Source organism: Pristis pectinata, chromosome 8 (assembly GCF_009764475.1).
Source record: "Pristis pectinata isolate sPriPec2 chromosome 8, sPriPec2.1.pri, whole genome shotgun sequence".
In the NCBI taxonomy this organism is placed as follows: domain Eukaryota; kingdom Metazoa; phylum Chordata; class Chondrichthyes; order Rhinopristiformes; family Pristidae; genus Pristis; species Pristis pectinata.
The window spans coordinates 7,988,164-8,003,332 of NC_067412.1; the positions used below are offsets into that span (position 1 = coordinate 7,988,164).

The 15,169-nt window shown below is 40.9% G+C and overlaps 1 protein-coding gene across 2 annotated transcripts in view; it reads left to right on the forward strand.

Moving 5' to 3' along the window:
• traf7 (TNF receptor-associated factor 7) overlaps positions 1-15,169 on the forward strand; it is a 72,575-nt gene that overhangs the window by 13,197 nt on the left and 44,209 nt on the right. The window contains exon 1 of one of the 2 annotated variants that reach the window (XM_052021605.1): positions 3,421-3,560. The exons of the other annotated variant lie outside the window; for it this stretch is intronic. The gene's annotated coding sequence lies outside the window, so the exon portion shown is untranslated. Of the gene's footprint in view, positions 1-3,420; positions 3,561-15,169 lie in introns of those variants that run through there. 2 annotated transcript variants of the gene reach the window in all.

Consider the following 15,169-nt stretch of genomic DNA (forward strand, 5'->3'; position numbering starts at 1 on the left):
CGTAATGGAGCTGGCTGAGTCTACAATCCTCTGCAACCTCTTGTGTTCCTGTGCATTGGAGCATCCATACCAGGCTGTGATGCTACCAGTCAGAATGCTGTCCACCATACATCTGTAGAAATTTGCAAGAGTCTTTGGTGACATACCAAGTCTCCACAACCTCCTAACAAAGTAGAGCTGCTGGCGTGATGATTTGATGTAATGTGATGACTTGGGGGAGGGCAGGATGACAGATGAGTTGGATTTTCTGCTTGATAGAATACAAGCACAATTCATTATGGGCTAGGATTTTTGGAGGGTGTAATCTAGAGACCATGAGTATCAAAAACGATTGCATCTTCATTACAGTCTGAGCAATTGCCTCAGCCAAAATCTTTTGCATTTCAATCAAAACAACTTTGAAGTGACTGTTTTGATAGAAGGTTTGGGGGATAGATTGATAACTGGGAAAGAACCTATCCTAATTCAGTGTCACTTTGTTTTCGAACAAAATAAAAGTGACATACTTGTTTACTGTATGAAGAGGAACTTCCCTTAACCACAAAGTAGTAATTTACAGTGCATTGCGAATCACTGAATCTTATACTAGTACAACATAACACGCAATGCAAATGTTAGCAGTGCATTTTACATAAAAATACTTCAATGCGAGTCATATTTTCATTCAGATTCTGGGATTATTAAGGAAGTAGCACCTCATCCAGACATTCTGCTTCCCACATTCCTCCTCCTCTCATATTATTGCCTGCTCCTTGTGCTTTCATTCCTCTCCTTCCCATCTCACTTTTGTCCAGTTATTTCCCTCACCCTCAACTTTGCTTTACATTAGGGTACTTTGTTTTCGTTCACCATGTGTAGAAAGGCCAGGTCATAATATCAACGAAAACCTATCATTCTCTGATAAAAGTCCTTAAAATCTTGTCTTGTTCACTCCCATCATCATTTCCACATATGTATTTAATATTGTGTTGCCCCAGTCATTCTCTGTTCTCCCCTTCCCCTGAAGATACAAAAGCTTGAGACTAGGTACCACCAGATTCGAGGACAACTTCTATCCCGCTGCTATAAGACTCTTGAACAGACCTCTTGCATGATAAAGATGAACTCTTGATCTCTCAATCTACCTCGTGGCCCTTACACCTTATTGTCTACCTGCACTGCGCTTTCTCTATAACAGTAACGTTATGTTCTGTATTCTGTTATTGCTTTTCCCTTTGTACCAGCTTGATGTACTTATGCTTGGAATGATTTGTATGGATGGCATGCAAAATAAAGTTTTTCACTGTATCTCGGTACATACAAGATAAGATGTCTTTATTAGTCACATGTACATCGAAACACACAGTGAAATGCATTTTTTTTTGCATAGAGTGTTCTGGGGGCAGCCCGCAAGTGTCGCCATGCTTCCGGCGCCAGCATAGCATGCCCACAACTTCCTAACCTGTATGTCTTTGGAATGTGGGAGGAAACTGGAGCACCCAGATGAAACCCACGCAGAGACAAGGAGAACATACAAACTCCTTACAGACAATGGCCGGAATTGAACCTGGGTCGCTGGCACTGTAATAGCGTTACACTAACCGCTACACTACCGTGCCTGCCCTATGTTGACAATAAACCAATTACCAATTAACTTGTAGTTACAAATCCTCTTAAAAAAAGATGCACTGTAGAATCAGCACTGTTAATTTAGTACTAATAGTGGCACTTTGGCACAGCAGTTAGTGCTATTGTCTCGTAGCTCTAGGGACCCAGGTTCGATCCTGACCCTGGCTTCTGCCTGTGTGCAGTTTCCACATTTTCACCTTGACCACCCTTGGGTGCTCCAGTTTCCTCCCACATCACAAGGATGTGGTGGTAGATTAATTGGCTGCTGTACGTTCACCCTTATTGTAGGCAAGTGGCAAAAGATTCAAAGGGAAGTTGATGGGCATGTGAGGGGGAATAAGTTACATGGGGAAATGGGACAGATGGGAGGCCGCAAGGGCCACAAAAAGTAAATCATTATCTATTAAGTATTTTGCTTAATATTTGTGCAGGAGGAAACTTTTTTTGGCATTTTGTCAGGATTGAGAATCAATGCATATGACGGTGAGTTAAAATTATATACTGAAATTACGTTGGGTAGTAGGAATGCAGTACTACTGCTGCTGAGTGTAATGTAGAAAGTGAACTTTTGCATCTCAACAGCTGCAGAATGCCGATTTTTGTGGGTCATGAGAATGTGGTCAAGTGAGTTGAAAAAGCATTTTTCTCTCTCAGGCATCCAAGAAGATAAAAAATTCTCTGAATGCTGATGGTTTGAGTGGGGTTGATCGACCTTCATGATCCCCTAGGATCTGAACAGAAATTAAAATATTTTACATTTTATGTTGTGAAATTATATATCATAAGCTGAATCCAGACAAACTCTGCATACAACTGCAAGGATTTCTTTAGCTAAATAACTGCTTCTCCACACAGTCTTATCTTTTAATGCTAGACTATGGTTTTGCCATGCCATACAGTGGTGGGTTGGGACTCTATGGTTTTCTTCACATAAAGACATTTAGTCCTTGGAGAGTAGGCTTTTGTTTGCTTTTGAAGGCCAGCATGAGAGAATAAAATCGGGTTAAGTTGTACTGGAGTTTTTTGATACTCTCAAGAATACCCAGGTTGAAAATTAAGCTGCAGAACAAACAGAAAACAAGTTCAATTGCTGGTCTGAATTACTCTACCGTGGTTAAAGAAATATTGCTCTGTCAGAATTGATTTATGACTAAAAGAGCTGTTTGTTTCATGAAACAGTGAGACCAAAGGTGTGAGAATACTCTCACAAACATCTTGTAATAAATCTGAGAATAGCAAGCTGGTGGTAATTTGAAAGTTTGGAACCAAGAAAAGGTTGAGGGGGAGGAGGGATGACCTTTTTTTTTGCATGATTAGATTACTCACAACATTTGTGATTCATACTTCAGGGGTTCATTCCCCCACCTTATCTTCCCTTGAAATGCTATTCTGTTTATAGCATGCTGATGGGTAGGTTAATTCTTTCAGAGATCTGTTTTTCAGCATTGCTTAACATTCTGTGTTATGGTGCTGGGATTGGTTGTGGCTTTGCTGATGTAACTTAATATCTGGAATATAATGCTAAAGTTGGCTGAGTTCTCATGTTGAAGTAACTGACTTGAATTTATTGTCTTTTTATTTTGTATGTGCCTGTTTTGTTGTCCTTGACTACAATGTCTTTATGTAGGTTGGGCCACCTTCTGTTAGTCATTTGCACTGTGCTTCCACGCCTCTAGTTTGCGAACCTATGACGTCAGGCCAATAGTGGTGTAACCTTTCATGTATGCCAAACAACTCGATTGGCTTTGGACTGGGTTTTTCCAGTTTTATTTGCATATCTTTCTATCAGACACATGCCTTTCTGTGTGCATCATTGCCGAGCAGACCACTTGCGAAACCAGCTGAAGACAGGAAGAAGACAGTACTTAGCTTTTAAAAGTTACTTTTTCTTTCTCCATAAAATTGCCCTGTATTTTACATACATCGTGGTCATCTGATTTTCTATGCTGCAGGTAATATGGCTTTGATTATGTGCTGACTTGTATTGCAAAAGAGAACCTGAGTATTGATTTTAGGCGCTCTGTGTACGACCAGCATTTGTTCAGGGCAAGGAAATCCGAAACCTCCTGTTCTGCAATCCTTAAGAAAAAAATACTCACTTTTGAAGATGTATTTATTTAGACTCCATTGTATCTGCTACTCTTCTCTTGTTCGTTAACTTGTTCTGCTTGTGTTTCTTTTTGCAATATCGCATCATTCTCTAATACCCAGAGGGAAACAGATCACCAAGCTTCTGAAGATTACAAGCTGCTTTTCTCTTTGAAATCCAGCCTGATTAGCTCAACAGCGTTCTTGAGATTCTCAGGCTCTACTTTCCTCAAATACTGGGAGGTATTATCTGGGGTGAAATTGTGCTATTGCTAATCATGTGCAAAATCCAAAATGTGAGCCATTTATTTCCAATGCTTCTGAATCTGGATATTCTTCTACCCCCCCAATATTTTGATCCTTGTGTAGTTTATTATGCACAGTTAGATATGATCATTAGCATTGAAGATATCTGACACCTGATTGTTCACATCACTAGTAATATGATACAATTGAAGCATTACCTTGAAGCAAATTTGATCTACTCGATCCTGTATTTTTGGTTATTTTGCTTCATATATTGATTTTAGCCAGAAAATTCCAGGGTTAGGAATTAAGATCTAGATTAGAAAACGGATGTGGTAAAGCAATAAGTTATCCCAGTGCTGAGACTGTGGAGATCTAAACAGTTGTGGATCAGGGTGCTTGAGACTTTCTGTTTCTGCATTGCCTCTGTCAACTAAGCATATTTTTCTATTGCTATATTTCATTAACAAAAACACTTGCACAGTGAAAACAAAGTTTTTCTTTGGATTAGTGCCAGTGTACTCATCACACAGACAGATGAAATGATTCAAGGATGTGCTGATGCAATTAAGGATGCAGAGTGAGGAATGGGTATGGGGGTGCCTGGAGTGTTTCCTTACTTAGAGAAGGTGCTTAAAAGTTTGTTTTGTTAGATTCTTTAGAAAAAGGACAAAAGTTTTTTTTAGTGATTTTTGTTTTAATTGAATAATTCTTTTACTGCTTAGGCAGTTTTGCTTTCTGCTGTGGTTCTTTGAGGTGACTGATGAGATCAATGTGGGAACTGCACACTTCCACAGGTGGGTAGTTTGTGAGGTTGACGCTGGGCTTCTGTGTATTCCGATACCTGGTCTCGTTTCTCGATACCATCCCAAATACTTCTTCTCCACTTGGTGCCATCACGAGCCAGAGATTATCAGGAATCAATGGGTGCTGCATTTTAGAGAAATAAAGGACTGCAGATGCTGGAATCTAGATGAAAAGTACGATGATGCTGGAGGAACTCAGCAGGCCAGGCAGCATCCATGGAGAAAAGCAGGTGGTCAATGTTTCGGGTCAGGACCCTTCTTCAAGTCTGAAGATAGGAAAAGGGGAAGCTCAATATATAGGAAGGAAAAGCAGAGCAGTGATAGGTGGACAAAAGAGGGGAGGCGGGGTGGGCACAAGATGGTGATAGGTAGATGCAGGTAAGAGATAGTGATAAGCAGGTGTGTGGGAGGTGGGGAGAGCAGATCCACCGGGGAATGGGTCAAAGGTAAGGAGGAAAAAAGGGGGGTAGAAAAAAGAATATTTATACATTTTATTTTCCATTTAAGCTTTCAGCATATCCTTGAATCATTTCTTCTATCCATGTGATAATTTCCTGTGACAGATCTTGGAATAGAGTGTTTCTGGAATCTGTTGTCAGGCATACAAACAATGTGGCCTGCCTAGTGTGGTGACTGAGTGTAAGTAGGGCCTCCGTGCTGGGGATGTTGACTTGGGGAGGGATGCTTATCCTTCCAATGGATTTGGAGTTTTTAACTAGTGACAATGGTGGTAGTTTTCCAGTTCCTTGAGATGGAGCATAGAAGAATGAGGGGAGATTTGATAGAGGTTTACAAAATTATGAGGGGTATAGACAGAGTTAATGCGAGTAAGCCCTTTCCACCTAGATTAGGAGAGATAAGTACGAGAGGACATGGCTTTAGGGTGAAAGGGGACAGTTTTAGGGGGAAGTTCTTCACTCAGAGAGTGGTGGGAGTATGGAACAGGCTGCTATCTGACGTAGTAAATGCAGGCTCGCTCTTAAGTTGACAGTTACATGGATGGGAGAGGTCTAGAGGGTTAATGGACTGAGTGCAGGTCAATGGGACTAGCGGAATAAAGTTTCAGCATAGACTAGAAGGGCCGAATGGCCTGTTTTCTGTGCTGTTGTGTTCTATGGTTCTATGTCTGCTGTAGACCATCCAGGTCTCAAAAGCATATAGGAGGCCAAGGATCACTGCTGCCCACTATAAGTCTGTGGTCCTGGTCTCAAATGCATGCTCCTCAATCCATAACCATAATCAGCGACTTGTCTTTGGCTTGGAATAGGAGAGTGATATTTCCAATTCACCCCCGGCTCATTCAATTGTTCGAAAATACAAGGTGAATGGTATTTTCTGTCACTGAAAGGGAAAGTTATGCGTGTTATAGTAATCCAGCATTGATTATTATGCAAAAACCATGACAATTTTAGTCTTTTTAATACTGCATCACTTTTTTTGCAAGTGTATAATATGCCTGTTTTTTTACTCAAGTATACATATATGTCTACCTGTGAAATATATGTACTTGTATGACACAGGCAGAAGGGGTCAAATATTACTGGGGATTTGCAATGCTCCAAATTTTGGAAATGCAGCCTGAAAACTGAAAAAGCTAGAAGTAACTCAATGGGTCAGGCAGCATCTGTGGAGAAAGAAACAGAGCCAATGTTTCAAGTTAGTGGTTCTAGCCAATGTCATTTTCATCAGAACAGTTCTGACAAATGCTTATCAACCTTTAGCATTAATACTCACTGTGCAGATACTGTCTGTAAAGAGAGTATTGTTGTTTTTACTTTCAAATAAAGTGCTTTTGCATAGGAGGATGTGAAATTCAGATTAAAGGAAAATACAACTGTTTGCTGATTGCCCATCTTCTTAATTCAGGTTTGTTTTTGTCACATGTACCGGGGAACAGTGAAAAACTTCATTTTGCATGCCATTCATACAGATCATTTCATTACAACAGTGCATTGAGGTAGTACAAGGGAAAACAATAACAGAATGCAGAATAAAGTGTTAGTTACAGAGAAAATGCAGTGCAGGTAGACAATAAGGTGCATGGCCATAATGAGGTAGATTATGAACAACATTACAAACCTTCTAAGGGCTCACATTTTTGCTGTAAGAAAAGCAATGAAACCCACCACCTCAGCTCACAATAATCAGAATTAAATAACCACTTTTAATTTAAATAACTATGCTGGTATGGTGTTCAATCTGTTTTGTTTTGCTCTGTAGTTGAAATAATGTGGGGTGAAATAAAAAAAGATTCTCAAGGGAGTATTACAGTATGTGGATTGCAACAAGTAGTTGTTCTCCCCACATGTAATAACTTGCTCTTTTTTTGGTCTGAACTGTTTAATTTTTCTTACTGGGTGCAGTAGTCTATGACTCATGCACCTTGGGATTTTCCTTCAAATTCAGCCAAGATTAAAGTAATGAATTCTTAGTCATTTGTTGGAGTCTTCAGTGAAATAAGTTTGCAACAATATAGGACTGCCTGAAACCACACAGGATTTCATTGTCACCTCTAAAACTGGTTTCTTCAAATCGGTCTGTCGGGTAGCTGGACCTGGAAAAGGAAGGATATACTGTACCTATTGAGCATATATTACCCATCCCAGCTCTCAGCCTGTCAAAAATAAAAGTTATGTAAAGATGTTTTGAAGTAGATCAAACTGGGGGAAAATCCAACTTGGCCCTATTCTTACTTGACCACGTGCAATTTGTTTGCCTTCCAATGGGAGCACCTGAACATCCTGAAAGTGGTGTCTCTCAGCAGATATCTTGATGTTTACTGAATCCACAATTGTTTTACTTTAAGAGTGATTGTAGTATCTCTCAGTTTGCCAGTGTTACCTTGAATTAACTGTTATTTTATATCCAAGTAGCATCCAAGTTTCAAAATTTGCCATTATAAAGTGAGACTGACTTGCATTCCTATAGCAGTTATCCTCAGGATGTTCCAAAGCACTCTGCAGCCATGAAGTAATCTTTGAAGTGCAGTGGCTGCTGTAATGTAGACAATGTGACAGTCAAGTTATACTCAACAAATTTCACAAGTTGCAACATTATGAAAATTACCAAATTATCTCTAAGAGTGATGTCGACTGAGAGATGAATATTGGTCAGAACAACAGGGAGAACAGCTCTTGCTCTTCGAAATAAAGCCATATCGTTTTTTGCATCCACCTGAGAGGGCAAGCGTTTAATGGTTCAGTGTAGCATTCTCAATGCTCTTCTGATGTGTCAGCCCAGATTTTTGGGTCATGATCCCACAGCCTAGCACTGAGAGCGCTAACTACTGAGTTACGGCTAACACTGTCTTAATATTGTAGATGCAAGTGATCTGCTCTACCCATTCCTTGATTGATGTAAAAGTGTAAAACCTTAGATTTGAAACAAACCTTTTTATTCCTTTTTTAATAATCTTAAAAAAGTCATAATGCACGGAAACAAGCCTTTCAGCCCATGCGTCTGCACTGACCATCAAGCTCCCATTTACACTAATCCTATTTAATTCTCCTCACGTTCCCATCAACTCCTCACAGATTCTACCACTCATCTACGCACTAGGGCCAGTTTACAGTGGTCAGTTAATCTCCCAACTTGCACGTCTTGGGGATGTGGAGGAAATTGAAGCACTTGGGCGAACTCGCACAGTCACAAGGAGAATGTGCAACCTCCACGCAGGCAGTGCCGGAGGCCAGGATTGAACTCAGGTCGCCGAGGCAGCAAGCATTGTTGGAGATGGAGGCAACCGTTGCTAAATTGCTTACGCCACTTAAAGCTGCTTAATGCTTGTCTGCACCCCTAAAGGTGGAACTGCGCTGAGGCAAGACAAGCTGTTGGCAGTCCTGCAGTAAGGGAATCTGACTCGGGTGATAATGCTGGATTATGAACAGGGTACAGTCTTTTGATATTTCACTGGAATCTTTGGAAGAGAGAAAGATGCCTGGAAGCCCCCCCCCCCCCCCACCATGCTTCCCACCCTTATTTGGATAGGAATGGTTTAGAGGGGCCAAACGTGGGCAAATGGGACTAGCTTAGATGGGCATCTTGGTCAGCATGGACGATTTGGGCTGAAGGGTCTGTTTCCATGCTGTATTACTCATTTCCCAAATTCCTACTGCAGTTTATTTAATATATTTACCAAATATATCTCTCATTCTCTCATTTAGGAAAATAGAGGAATGTGATCTGAGAGTTCAGAGTGATTAAAAAGATATGATAGATAGACAGGATGATGCACATGTGCCATTGAGTGGCCAAAGGATCTTGCAGAGCTCAGACCTCTGATAGTGCCCATGAGTAGCATGTCGAGCCTGACTGTTTCCTGACAGGCAGAACGAATTCAAAGACGGCAAATACAGTATGGTCTTGGCCAACTGTCAAACTGTTTGAGGATCTGGAGCAATTGAAGAATATCTGTGCATCCAAGGGTCTGCAGCACTTCTGGGGTGTGTGTGTGTGTGTGTGTGTGCATGCGTACATCTATGTGTCAAGCACCACCAAGACCACAGGCCAGAGAGGAGACACAAACCATGTGTCCGAGAAGAAGTAAATATTTCAACTGATGTCAAATTGGTCAATAAATGTCCAATTAAATTTGGGGGATAAAAGACAAATCAGATATATTTGTTCATTGAAGAGTCTCTGGTGAGAGAATCATTTTGCATTATGTTGTTAACTTGTATAGTTATTGCTTATCGAGTCACAGAGAAATACAGCATGGATACAGGCCCTTCGGCCCCATTAGTCCATGCCGACAAAGTCATGTTCCCTGACGTTGTGGCTTTGAACAAACTCATTTTCTCTACAGTCACTTTAAGCATCTCGTAACATTTCTGAATATTTGCTGTATCAGTGAAGTTGATATGCTTGCTGACAAGGTGTGGCAGCGATGTCCTTTCTGTTTGAACTTTTTATTTTGCCATTTGTGTACTATTGACTTTTCCTCTTACAGACATTTTTTGTTTCACCTCCATTATTTCATGTACAGTACGAAACAAAACTGAGCGAACACTATCACTGGCGTAGTTAAATTAAAACGAACTGCCACAAAAATTAAAATTGCTGGCAGTTATATGACGTGTACTGTGGGGATTGTAATTACACTGTGTAGTTGTGTAACCATCACAATGCAGCTCTCACACATGCTTCTGTCATCAGCAGCTGGTGGAATCTTCAACTCCAATCCACCTCTCTAGAGCTCATCAAGAGGGGGAGGAGGTAATTTCCTGAAGGTGCTTCCAACATTAATTAAACAGCTTCAAGGGTGAAAGTTTAAAGCTGCATTCATTTTTTTTTTAAATCAGTGCAGTTATTTATAGCTGAGTGTTCTCACTTGACTGAACGCAACTGGAAGCCAAAACTATTTGACCAATTTGTTTGCTCTGCTTTTGCTTGCTGTCTAGTGATTGTTAGCTTTTGGGAAGGTTGGCCCACTCGATTGCTTACTTCCACCTACTCATTCTTCCTTGATAGCTACATATGGAATCAAATTGCTTTGTTCACATTTAGTCAATGCGTATTTGGCTGAACTGAGTACTTACTTGTTAAATTACCAGTCAGAAGTGTGTTAGCCTGACAGATGTGACTTCCTGAAATGCAACAGTTATGATGCATGTGCTGTTTCAAAAGATGGTTATCCACAAAGTACAAATTTTTAATTTTTATTAATTTGCATGGTGTTGGATGCTGCTGACATCTCTTTCCACCCCTAATTGCCACCTGAACTGAGTGGTTTGCTCGGCCTCTTCAAAGGGTTGTTCAGAGTTCCCCACATGGGTGGCTTTTCCAGATTTGTGTAGTTTCTTGAACGCAAGAACAATAAAATATGAGCAAAAGTAGGGCACCTGGCCCCACAAGCCTACCCCGCCATTCAATATGATCATGGCTGATCTACCCCAGACCTCAACTCCCCTTCTGTCCCAGTTCCCCAAAGGCCTCAATTCCCCAGTCTTCAAAAATGTAACTTCTTTAAATGCTCCCAATGATCCAGCCTCCACAACCCTTTGGGGTAGAGAATTTCACAGATTCACCATCCTCTGCAAGAAGAAATTCCTCGGCACTTCAGTTTTAAATAACCATCCCTTTCTCTTGTAACTATATCCCATTGTTTGAGTCTCTCCCACTAGTGAAACATTTCAACATCTACCCTGTCATACACCCTTAAGATCTTGTATGTTTCACAAGGTTACCCTTGATTCTTCTAAACTGGAATTTACATTTCCAAACCTTGGTGGGATTTGAACTTCAGCCTCCAGATCAATAGTCCTATAATAGCCATTATGCTACTGTACTGTGCTCTGTGCCCCCGGTACAGTGTGGATGGTTAAGCTCCCTAACTAAGCACTGGAATTGTGAATGAAAGAAAATCCATAGGTTAATATTTCTAGTTTCATTCTTATTTTGTCACATGATGCCTAATTTCTAACAGGACACGATTAACTTGTTCGTGGTAAGCCAGGAACATTTGGGAAGCACTGTAATTTTATATACACTGTTAGTCAAGGACAATCCGATGCTGATGTTGGGTTGTCCAAATGTAGGTGAGCTTCATTTTAGAACTGCATTGCAGTTGTGGCCAAGCTACATTTGGTACATAAAAAAACCACATCCTCTTTTTAATCTGAGCTCCAGTTCATATTGAGCAGGGAAAAGAACTGACTGTACTCTGCACCCTCCCACTCGCCCCAATCTCCAGTGTATTTCCATTTATAAGCAGCCCTGCGCAGTAATGTTTCTGACTTCTTTAACTTGTAGAGGAACTTCCTGTGCAGAATGGTTGCCAGACCTGGCCTGCCTGCTTAACTCACCCGCTCTTTATTCTAATTTGCACCTTCTTGCCTGATTCCACTCCCAACCTTGGCCACAAACGCAGCTATAAAAATTCAGGTTGACCTTTTAAAAGCATATTAAGATCATACATGTCTTTAACAATTTTTCATTCCTCTATTGCAGCATTGTGCATGGAAGTTCATTTTGATTTCCTTGCATCTTCATACTTATGTGTGTTCTATACAGCACTGACTGTTCTTCAGAGTGAAAATAAGAGCTCATTTCCATTGTAGATTCTGCCGCAGGAGAATGGAAAGAAAGCACAGACCCAGAATCCATCTCCTTTACTGAAATTAAAATACCTCCCAAGCCCAAGGATATACGTACAATAGAATAATCTTAACTGTGGCAGCTTTAGAATGGAAAACAAAACACCAGGGAGCTGTTCTTCAGAAAAGCAGGAAAAAATCCCGCCATTACCGAAATACTTAGCGATCATAACATTTTTAATTTGGCTCAGGTCAAGTGGCAGGGTTCAGCTGCGGCTGGCATCCAATCTTCACTTTCTCTATTGGTCCCATTATGAAATAGTTTCGTGGAAATGACTGCAAAGTGTAAGCAGCAGTTGATTGACAGAACTTTTAGGCAAGTTTTCAAAACCAGTGTCATTATTTTGCTCCATTTCGGATGTATAGTGGTACTCAGTTCCCCAATCCTATTCCGACCACAAACACCTCTCTGACTCACTGATAGCTGATATCCTCCTCTTCAGCAACTTCCTCCAATTCCAAGTTTGCCATCATCGCTGTTCTCCTTTAACAAAAACACCTACCTTTGATCCCTATGTCCTTGCAAATCACCACCTCAATTCCAACATTCCTTTTCTAAACACTTTCCTTGATTAAGCGCTAACCTCCCAGATCTGTCCCCATATACAATGAAAGTTCTACATCTGAATGTTTGTTGCCTGCTTTATTTCCAGTCCCACAGCAGAACTGAAATGTGCCCAACCAAAGTTACAAATGACAGTTTCTATGATCTCAATTCTGCTGAACTGTCCCTCCTTGTCCTTCTTAATTCAACTGCTTGTTTTCATAAATGTCCCCTCCAATCTCCTTCAGTGCCTCTTTTCTATGCTGTCCAGCTTGGCCAATTAGCTGTTGCTAGGTTCTGGTCTTAATTTAGTGAATTGCCTGCAATGGCTTCTTTTCCCACTTCCACACCATTACTTCAGGAAAAATGCAACACAGAAACAGGCCCTTTAGCCCACCCAGTCCATGCTGACCATCGAATATCCATTTATACCAATCTACTAAAGAATCCCCCAAAAATCTGTCCATGGCCCCCTTCCATTCCTTATCTACTTGCATCTTCTTAGAAGATGCAACCTCATGTTCCACATATTTAAATCAATCTTGCCATCACTTTAGAGACCCAGAATTGATAAACAGATTATTTGATGAGCAGAAATTTCCTGCAAAAAAGTTTGAATAGGACAAAGCACATTGATGAAGGTAGAGCAGTGGATGTGGTGTATATGGATTTTAGTAAGGTGTTTGACAAGGTTCCTCAAGGAAGGCTCATTCAGAAAGTCAGGAGGCATGGGATCCAGGGAAACTTGGCTGCATGGATACAGAATTGGCTCGCCTATAGAAAACAGAGGGTAGTTGTAGATGGAGCGTATTCTGCCTTGAGGTCGACGACCAGTGGTGTTCCACAGGGATCTATTCTGGGACCCCTGCACTTTGTGAATTTTACAACAGGACATTGATAGGATGCAGAGCTGAGCTGAGAAGTGGCAGATGGAGTCAACCCGGAAAAGTGTGAAGTGATACACTTTGGAAGATCGAATTTGAAGGCAGAATACAAGGTTAATGGCAGGACTCTTAGCAGTGTGGAGGAACAGAGGGATCTTGGGGTCCACGTCCATAGATCCCTTAAGGTTGCCATGCAGGTCGATAGGGTTGTTAAGAAGGCATATGGTGTGTTGGCCTTCATTAGTCGGGGTATTGAGTTCAAGATCCACGAGGTGATGTTGCAGCTCTATAAAATTCTGGTTAGACCACACTTCAATTATAGTATTCAATTCTGGTCACCTCATTATAGGAAGGATGTGGAAGCTTTAGAGAGGGTGCAGAGGAGATTTACCAGGATGCTGCCTGGATTGGAGAGCATGTCTTATGAGGATAGGTTCAGTGAGCTAAGGCTTTTCTCTTTGGAGCGAAGGAGGAGGAGAGGTGACTTGATAGAGTTGGACAAGATGATAAGGCATAGATTGAGTGGACAGTCAGAGACTTCTCCCCAGGTCAAAAATAGCTAACACAAGGGGGCATAATTTTAAGGTGATTGGAGGAAGGTATAAGGGGGATGTAAGAGGTAATTTTTTTACACAGAGAGTGGTGGGTGCGTGGAATGCACTGCCGGCAGAGATTGTGGGGGCAGATACATTAGGGATATTTAAGAGAATCTCAGAAAGCCACATGAGCGATAGAGAAATGGAGGGCTATGTGGGAGGGAAGGGTTAGATAGATCTTAGTGCAGGATAAAATGTCGGCACAACATCATGGACTGAAGGGCCTGTACAGTGCTGTAATGTTCTATGTTCTAAAACTGTTGTCATTGAACCCCACCATGAACTCGATGGTTTGTTTTGGAAAATATTTGATAATGCTATTTTTCAAGATATTAAATCAATACAAATTGTTGTCACCTGTTAGCAGATATGTTATGCTAGTTTAAAGAGGAAGTGGGGAGAGTACAGCTGTTTGAGGGATAGCCAACAAACACCATCTCTAGTTGTGTCTGCTGTCTGCAACTCTCAGTAAAATCACAAGGTGTTGATTTCAGCAGGACTCCCTTTTTCATTCCTGCAATGTAAAAGGAGTCTAAGATACCGCCATGATGAAACGATTCACAAATTCTTAAAGGACACATGGATATTTTCTGTATGTAAACAACAAATTTGTTTACTTTCACTAAATATTAATAATGTTCGTAGGATAACTTGGGTCTGATTGCCATCTAGTGACCTCCACTTGAAAGTGTACATAGATGAACCTGTACTTAGTGTATCTATCTCCTCCTATGTAGCCTAGCAATGAGCAGCTGAACCTCATTGTATAGATTCACAAGTGAAGATTATGCTTGAAATGAGATGTCAGAATTGAGTGTTCTCATTGCTATGTATGTTCATAACATGAAGTACTTTCCATTGCAACAAAGGCACAAAATTGCTGAAAAGCTGTTAATTCCATTCCCTGTTAGATTGCAGCAATTTTTAGTGGTTTAAAGATGCACATATTTAGTGGTTTAAAGAGTTTGCAGAGTTAGTTCTGTGCTTGTTTCTTATATTTGTTATCAAACTTAAAACCAAAGTCCATGGGTTTTAATCATTTTCTTGTACCAGTCTGCACTAATTTCCTGCTTACTTTCCATATTTTCAAATTTTTCACGTGCAACACTCACCCATTAAATTTGGGCTCTTCAATTACTCCCTCATTTCTGCTTTGGTGCCACCGTTCATCACCAGTTTGTTGGTGGTCTTCCTTTCCTGCTGTTTCCTCAGTACATTTCCTCTTCCGTCTCCTCCTCAGTATGTTTCCTCTGCCATCTCTTTCAAACCAGGACACATAGGCTGTAGAGCACCTGGCGCATGG